The 7554-nt window shown below is 39.5% G+C and overlaps 1 long non-coding RNA gene across 1 annotated transcript in view; it reads right to left on the reverse strand.

The window, feature by feature from the left end:
* The window catches only part of LOC148223363 (uncharacterized), a 107614-nt gene extending 100260 nt beyond the window's left edge, over positions 1–7354 (reverse strand). Inside the window, exon 1 of the long non-coding RNA XR_015804608.1 lies at positions 7250–7354. This is a non-coding gene — a long non-coding RNA (uncharacterized LOC148223363). The remainder of the gene's footprint in view (positions 1–7249) is intronic.
* Positions 7355–7554: the final 200 nt, after the last annotated feature.

Raw genomic sequence — 7554 nt, forward strand, 5'->3', positions numbered from 1 at the left:
TGGAATTATTAATTTTATCTCATAATTAAAATCATTATGTAAAAAATGCTTAGGCAAACTCTTGCCCTTACTTAAAGCCCTTTGAACTCCTATAAAGGAGCCTTCAGCCATTGCAAAAACAAAGGCTGAAAATCTTTGTTTGGCACAGCCATCTGTGTTCATTAACGGTCCTCCACCACATAAGCCAGCCAGATTGGTGCATGTCTGGTATGGGCCGTGCACAGCACAGTGAATTTTTGTTATAATACAAGCTAACAGCAAAGCTGAGCAGGGCTTTACATGCAGTGGTCATCACATGCTGGCATCATCTCCTTATGTTAGCAGTACAAGAGATTTTAGGCTGCTAACTTCTACTACTCTGCCACTCTCCTCACTAAATTCTGCTCTCCCACTTTCCCACGAGATTCAGAGCACCAGCTTCATATCAGAACTCTGCACTCAGCTAGAGATACTCCATGGAGATCCTTAACACAATATACTTCTTCTTTTGTACATATACAAAATCCTTTGCTTCTTTCCCTCTGGGGTGACTGCATTTTATTCAGATACTCATGCTGAACATTGCTTTTGTGCAGTCATCTAAAACCTACCATCACCACCACTAGGGTTTTTGGAAGTAAAGTTCCCAGACCAGTTATGAGCTCTATCTCAAAATAAAAGTATTAGAGCCCATCATGCTGCTCTTGGAGCTGTAAATATCAGTGCTACAAGGAGGGACAGAGGCAAATTAGGTTAGATTATGTGCTGGACACCATTTAGGCAAAATTAGTGGGCTGTTGGAGAGATTAGAATAAATCTGGGTGATAGCAGTAAATCTTAGCAGAAACTTTAGGAATAAGATGGAAAGGGGAAAATTGCAGAGATGAAGAGTGTAGAGATTGTGTTGAAGACAAATTCAGTTCAGCCCTACCTAACCTGGAGACTGGGGATAGAGGACACATTAATTCAGAGGATGCTGGAACAAGGCTGGGGCCATCATCAAGGCTGAACAGCAAGCTACCACTCTTGCCTTGGCATCCTGTTGACCTTGGATCTGTCCCCTTGTCCTACACCTGTACTGTTGTTTCTGCACCTGGCTTTCTCCTGGTGCTATTGCCTATTGGGGTTTTTCTTCTTTCCTTCTGTAATTTTTATACTTTTCATGGAAGATCATGCCTCCTTGCTCTTCTTCAGACTCTCCAACCCATTAAATATCCTCCAAGGCACCCATAAGGGGATGCACAGAAAGAAGATCCATCACAGGGAAGTGGGACTTCTTTCCACTAGAAATGGGACAGCAAAGCCTCCACGTATTTGTGCATGGCCTCTAAGGTAACTTGAACAGAGTGGCATATGCTTAAGGTGGCCTATTTAATTTAAAAATCTGAATCTTGAAGAGAACTGTAAAGGTAGAGACAGGTGCCTGCTCAGGAGATGGGTGGCTCAGAGAAGTCCTCAAGACAGATTGGGTGGTAACAAAATTTAAATAGAATATGAAAATATGTGCTAATACATCAAATCAGAAGAGGAAGAGAGCTCTCCCAAATAAACGAATTGAAAGCATGCAGAAGGAGCAAACCAGACTTATGGATCCCCTTGCAAATCCCTGAGAAAGCAAAATATAAATCAGGAGCTGATAGAGGTGACTGCTGCCATGCTGATGCCGAGTGTGGGGGGCAAACACTGGAATACATCTGCTCTTGAGATGGAACCACTCTGTGGTCTCATCTGTTTCCCTGATAGTCCCAGTGAAGAAGGGAGTGGGGAGGCAGTGGGCTGTGCAAGTGTGCTGCCCTGGTTCCATGTGCCAGTAATGCCAAAAACTAACTTTATTAGCTCTGCTGAGCATGACTGATACTTTGGATTTCACACATCATTGAAGCAAAAATTACATGTAATACTTGAAAGGGTATTTCTGGTGGAATTCTGTCAATAACATGCAGCCACAGCCAGCCCAAAAGCTTTTTGTATAATGCAGTTGCAGTTTTACTTTATCCACTTATTCTAGACAGAAGGAAATTCTTACTAAAAATAGAAGGCATGGCCTATTTTTAATGAAGTTGTGTTTTTAAATGTCATACATCTATTTGTTTTTTTTCATGGGTATGACCCATATGTCAGACATCCGTCAACTTTTTAAAATGTGCTTCAACAGTGGTGCCCAGGTAACCCAATCCCTTAAGTATTATGTCAGTTAATATATGTGAAAACACGGTATCAACTGCTTTTCTAAGCCAAAGAGGAGGGGAGGTCCTGGGTAGAAGACACCAGTATGGGAAGAGGGGTCATAGCCTGGCAAAGACAGAAATAAGGAAGGAATATCCCCAGAAGGATGTGAAGAGACATTTATTATCGAAGCTTGTCTTTTGGACCTGAGTTGCCTATTTACCTCAAGTAAACGAGCACTTTCATTACTTGCACATCTCCACAACCCAAGGGGATGCTCCATAGTGAAAAAAAAAATAATAAAAATGGGGGGATTGATATAATTTATACACTGGAAACCTTTTCATGCTACTGAGGTCAGGCTAGAACTGGTTGTAGCCCAGGTCTTTTTTTTCTGTTTTAGATGTAGGTGTTATGCTTACTCTTTTTCAGATACACAATCCTTCTCTGACTTGATAGATTTTTATTTCTATAGGGCTCAAAATTTCATATGTCAGTCCTTTCAGTAGTCTGGGAAGAAGGTTATCTGGTGTACCGTCCTTAAACACATTGAGCCCTTTGAATTCTTCTACCAGCTAAGATAGAAAATTATATTCTTAACATTTCTAGATACTTTCCTCATTATTCAAGCTGCTTTTATTCTACATTGTTATCCTAGGTGAAACCTAAGTAAAATAATTTAGTTTGGGGCCCATACAGGTATTATTTTTAACCTCATTCTCTTTTCTTTGTTCATTCTTCCCTTTTTTATTCTTGAGAACAGACAACATTTTAAGAGGTAGTTTCCACTTTCTTTGGAAAAACACTGGGCAAAACCCTGATTTTGGTTTTTCCATTGCTTGAAAATCATGAAAATGTTTTCTTTTTCTTTAATATATTGTAAATAAGAGGTTTTCAAAACGTGCTTCTTCATCACACTTGATTTTAACTGAGCATTTTTAACAAAGTGGATTTTTTAAGCAGAGTGTAATCTTTAAATTGCTGTGGAGGCTAGCGGGGTTCAAACATCTCATTTCTTTTTAATTTTTCTTTCTCTGGTATTAAGAAATCATAATAACTGAGAGCTTCTGTGAACTCAAGAAGAAACATTTGGTTTAAATTAGAAATAGAAGGCTGATAGGTGAGTTAGTGAAACAAATGGTAATGTTTACACAGTGTATTTATTCTTTCACTTGAATTTTTCCTTCCTGCTTCTTGTGTTTACTCTTTCCATATAGTAGCCATATTCTGAGTTGCATTTTTGGGCTTATCATGTTTGACTTTCCCATCCATAATTAATATTACTCTAATAATCTCTAGGAATTAATGCATTCCCCTTCAACACAAGATGTTCAATGTTATTTTTATGTGCTCGTACACTTTTAGCAAGAGAGCAGTCTGCCCCCAGAGCTATTTGGAGAATAGTAAGGGTCTTTCTTCTCCCCATGCTACTCCCCTCTGTTCTCTGTCCCCCACAGAAGCATAATGACCCAGGAAGGATTTTCTTCTTTTGTACCGTCCCATGCCATTTCCATTGTTAGGACAAAATGCAACGAGAATTCACCAAACTGCAGCTGGCAGGGGTATTTGCAGACATCTGGAGCATAGTATAATTCTGTGTTCATCCACTGATAGTTGGTTGACTATTGCATTGCATTTTCAGTGTTTGGTTGTTTGGGGTTTTTTGAACTTTTTGCTGCTCTTACATTTTCTCCTTGCCCTGATCTGGTCACCCATTGTATTCTCTTCCTTGTTCAAAGCCCTCTTTTTTTTTTTTCCATTGAGCCTCCTGTAACTAACATGCACATAAATAAAATTATGTTTTCTGGAGAAAAGACAAGACAATAGACTTAAGCAGCACAAGGAAAGGTGACAAGCAACTCAGCCCTGAATCTGAGAAGTGGTTGAAATGAAACAGTAAGAACAGCAGGCCGGAAACTTTGTACAGACTTTAAGATGGATGATTTTCAGCTCAGACAGAAAAGTACCAGCTGAAACAGTTGCTCCTTCGGGGACTAGAGGCATCAAGTTGCAGACTTCCTTGAAAAGACAGCAGCAGGAGTGGTTCCTCTGACACCTGCTCTGAGCAGAGGAGTGGCTGCTTAGGGGGGATCTTTAGAGGCAAGCTTTGAGCTGTGTGGAAATTAAAAGCTAGAGCAGAGCACAGTCCCGAGACTTCTCTCAGCAGGACCAAGTAAATATTGCACTGTAAAAAGGATCACCTCAAGTGACAAGGGTGATGCTGTGGCCCCCACGACCATGGTGTGAGTCTCCAGGCTTGGTGACCTTCTGCTAGGAGAAGTTCTGCAAGTAGGCTGGGCCCTGAGTAAGGAACAGTCTAGCTCATGTCTTCAGGTGAGATAAGGATTTTTGGCCAGCCGTTATTTCTGTTCTAGTTTTAATTCCAGTGAAGTTTGTATATATGATGGCCACAGTTGTAAATCTGCTGTCTTTTCTTTTTTGGAGGGAAACATGCATCCAGTGATTCTGGAACAGATCTTGGTTGTTTTAGACATTACAGTGCTTTACTTGAATCATAGCAGAGCAGAAACTGCTTTCTTCCCTCTTAGTTCTTCCAAGATCTTCTATCTTCAGTCCTCACTGCTTCACTAAAAGCTCACAGGACTTCTGCTTGACTAAATCCTGGAAAACGATATTGCCTTTTTTCTGCCATTAGCAACTGCCTACTCCTTCAGCTCCAGCAGCTGTCATTTACCTAAGTCTCTAGTAATTCACATGAAGAATTGTTCTTAGACTTTTTCACTGGGATCTCACCAAATTTTGTGTCAGCCCCTTTTGCTCCTCTGTCACAGACAGGTGTTCTCCTGACAGACATTAAAGATGCTTCCATCACACCAGCCTGAAAGCTGCCGTGGCTCATAACTAGGAAGGAGTCACAGTGTCACCACAAAGCAGGTGACATCAGACTCCTTCTAAGCAGTACATGGTCGTTTTCTGAAGGAATAAAAAAAACCAACCAACACTAACAAACAACCCTTCCACTCCTTCTTTTTGTAGAATCTAACAATTGATTAATGTATTTAGACAAAGATATTAATCAATTGTTAGATTGATTACAAACAACATTTGGAGTTTCATCTGTTCAAGTTTCCTCTGTTGAAGTTTCAAACAACAAAATGCACTGAGAGCAATGGTTTTAAATCAGTCTCTTACAGAAGGTATTTCTTTACTCAGTACAGAACTGGGAATATTTATCTCCAAAACATATAAAACCTTAAATAAAAATTGCCGTTTTGTTACATGAGATTTTAACTCTGAATTGTTTTCCAATATGTGCTATAGAGACATATAGTCACTGGTGTTGCATTCTTAAATTGAAGTTTAAGAAGATAGATAAACAAGTAATATATAAATGAATATCAGTGGAAAATGGGATTATTTAAGAAGACTCATCTCCTAGGTGAATAAAAATAAGATATTCAGGTAATTTTCAGAATGCAAAGCTATCTTATACAATGGAGACAGCAAAAAAGTACTATTTGCTAGCCTGCAGAGAATGATTTGTAGTCATCAGGATCCTGCAGGTAATTGAGGATATCTGCATCAGCATATTCTGCATTACTGCAAGAATATTATTGTAATGAAGCGGCGCGAATATATGACTGTAATTGCCCTCTAGTGCACAGCCCTGGAACTGATCCCAGCTGTGGCATAGGACTGCACGGCTCATAAAAGGAAAAAAGATCCTGAAAAAGGTCTGAAGTGGGGGGAGACAAACCCAAACCCAGGCAGCATCAGGAAGCTCTGAGAAGCCATGGATGAGAAAAGGGACGGAATCCAGCCAGTGCACCAAAACTGTTGTCTGAACCAGCACACGGTAAGTGGGGATGACTGGCTGCAAAACCTCAGGGCTCCTCCAAACCCAAGTGCTAACGCAGGCATGGCCATTAGGAGCCCAGATAACCATGGGCCTCTTGTTCTGTGTCACTTCCAGTTGTTTGCTCACGGTCGTGTTTCATGGGAGGCTCAGGGTGCAGTTCCGTAACACTTTAGTAAAATCTGATATTTCTGTTAGTGCTGATAAAAAAATTAAATGTCCTGAAAGTGCTGATTCTTTCCTCAGATGGGCAAGAGAATGTATGTATTCCACATGCAAATCACAAGCATGTGCTAGCAAGCAAACCTTGAATGAAAGTTCACAAGGGAGTTCATAGCACCAGACTCTGTGTTGGATATTTTCTGTGTGTTACTTCTCACTACATAAAATTTAATGACATTGCAGAGTGCAAAATCTTGACTCTTTATGTGAATGAATTATTTGACAACTTGTCTAGCTCACATATATGTCTCATTAGCAGTTTGTTCACAGATATGAGCTCTGTGTTGATCCTGCTACCATGTCTAGTGTTCTAGTTAATGTGTTTCACTGCACTTCCATATAACAAACTGGGTTCAAATTGTTGAATACTGTTAAGGTCTTTCCAGTGTAAGATGAAGTCTGTAATCCTTCAAGTCAGTGGTAAAATTCCTACAGACTTTCACAGAATTTTGGCCATATCAATTTTTGCATATGGCACCCCTTCACTATTTGTCCTTATTTAAGACCTCATCAGAGTTTTAAATCTGCCAAAGCTGTGTCTGAGATTTGCATTCTTAAGATCTACATATTTTCCAGTCATCAACTTAAAAGAAAAAAGTCAATTTCTGCAGAAAATTTTCCTGTTTTTCTCACCATTGTCCTTCCTTTCAGAAATAAAAAATACATTTCCAGTGCTGTAGACCCTTTCCACAATAGCGTCTAAGGAATGGCCTCTGTGACCAGACATTTGCAGCAAAACTGTGTTGCTACATTTAAATTGCCAAGACTCAGTAGCCAGCAAGTTAATAGAGTTCTATTATAGTTGTGACACATGAATTCTGCATTGTTATGGTAATGACATTTTTCTTTCTTCCCTTTGAAGTAGCAGAGTAAATACAAAGAATATCGCATTGGTCTTGGAATAGTGACTCCTTTGCCTTCCCTCTGCATAACTGCAGAAAAAATCAAAATTACATATGAAACAATTAAAATGTCATATAGCTCATTCAGTGCTCCTGCTAACTTAATAAAGGTTAAAGCTAAACCAGAGCATTAACTTGGAAAGAAGTATAAATAATACTTTACCTGACCATCAGCCGTGACATCCAGGAAGCTGGTGGTCTAATTCAAGGATGGTCATCTGCCTTTCACAGCACAACTGTGCTCTGAAAGCATCATGGTGGTTTACAGTGGTAGTAAAAATATAATATTGTTTCTTCATATAGTCATCATAAAATATTACAGCTGACCAGATGGTGGAGCAATTACATTTCCATAGTTCTAAATGGCTATTTAGCTTATCCACTCGTGAACTGTTAATTAAAATTGGAAAATATATCATTTACCTTCAAAGAGAGGCCATAACTTTAGAGGACATGCTTAAACAAAGA

This window comes from Sturnus vulgaris, chromosome 6, assembly GCF_052056855.1.
Source record: "Sturnus vulgaris isolate bStuVul1 chromosome 6, bStuVul1.hap1, whole genome shotgun sequence".
NCBI classification, from domain to species: domain Eukaryota; kingdom Metazoa; phylum Chordata; class Aves; order Passeriformes; family Sturnidae; genus Sturnus; species Sturnus vulgaris.